This window comes from Mustela lutreola, chromosome 3 (assembly GCF_030435805.1).
Source record: "Mustela lutreola isolate mMusLut2 chromosome 3, mMusLut2.pri, whole genome shotgun sequence".
In the NCBI taxonomy this organism is placed as follows: Eukaryota; Metazoa; Chordata; class Mammalia; order Carnivora; family Mustelidae; genus Mustela; species Mustela lutreola.
The window spans coordinates 91,610,613-91,611,873 of record NC_081292.1 but is presented as its reverse complement, the minus strand read 5'-3'; the positions used below and the strand labels follow the sequence as shown (position 1 = coordinate 91,611,873).

At 36.4% G+C, this 1,261-nt stretch overlaps 1 non-coding gene across 1 annotated transcript; it reads left to right on the top strand.

Annotated features, from left to right (window-relative positions):
* The first annotated feature begins 411 nt into the window (after nucleotides 1-411).
* Nucleotides 412-515, top strand: LOC131828380 (U6 spliceosomal RNA). The gene has a single exon (XR_009352396.1). It is a non-coding gene; the product is annotated as a U6 spliceosomal RNA (small nuclear RNA).
* The last annotated feature ends 746 nt before the right edge of the window (nucleotides 516-1,261 follow it).

Sequence of the window (1,261 nt, the reverse complement as noted above, 5' to 3'; positions counted from 1 at the left end):
CAGGCAGAGAGAGAAGAGGTAGCAGCTTCCTGCTGAGCAGAGAGCCTGATGCAGGGCTCGATCCCAGGACCCTGGGATCATGACCTGAGCCGAAGGCAGTGGCTTAACCCACTGAGCCACCCAGGCACCCCTAACATTGGATTTTTGATAGGAATTGAATTTACAGATGGTTTTTGGTAGTATGGACATTTTAACAATGTTAATTCTTACCATTCATAAATATGAGCTATCTTTCCATTTATGTCTCCTTCAATTTCTTTATCAATGTCATAGTTTATGGGGTACATATCTTTCATCTTCTTAGTTAAATCTTATCCTAAGTATTTCATTAGTTTTGATGCTATTGTGAATTAGATTGTTCTCTTTATTTTTTCAGATAGTTCATCATTAGAGTGTTAAAATGCTCGTCTTGTGCTTACTTTGGCAGCACATATACTAAAATTGGAATGATGCAGAGATTAGCTTGATCACTGAACAAGGATGACATGAAAAACTGGGAAGCATTCCATATTGGAAAAAAAAACCGAAACAAAACAAAATTCTTGTCTTTTATATATTGATCTTGTATTTGGCAGCTTTACTAAATTTGTTTATTCAAAATTTTTTGTGAATTTTTTAGGATTCTTTTACATGTAAGTTCATGTTATTAAAAAAAAGAAAATTTTACTTCTTCCTTTTTTTTTTTTTTTGAGTCTTTTATTTCTTTGTGTTCCTTGTTTCTCTGGCTAGGACATCCAGTACTATGTCAAATGAGAGTAGTGAAAGTGGACACACTTGTCTTTGTTCTGATCTTTAAGGGGAAATTTTTCAATTTTTTTTGATTGAATATGAGATTAGCTCTGGGCTTGCAATATGTGCTTTTTCTTTAATGGATTTTTAAAACTATTTTTTAAAAATTTTTTATAAACATATAATGTGTTTTTATCCCTAGGGGCACAGGTCTGTGAATCTCCAGGTTTACCCATTTCACAGCACTCACCATCACTCACCATAGCACCTGCCCTCCCCAATGTCCATACCCCCACCATCCTCTCCCAACACACCTCCCCCCAGCAACCCTCAGTCTGTTTTGTGAGATTCAGTCTTTTATGGTTTGTCTCCCTCCCAATCCCATCTTCTTTTATTTTTCTTTTCGTACGCCTGAAACCGCCTATGTTGCATCTCCACTTCATCATATCAGGGAGATCATATGATAGTTGTCTTTCTCAGATTGATTTATTTCGCCAAGCATAATACCCTCTAGTTCCATCCACGTCATCAC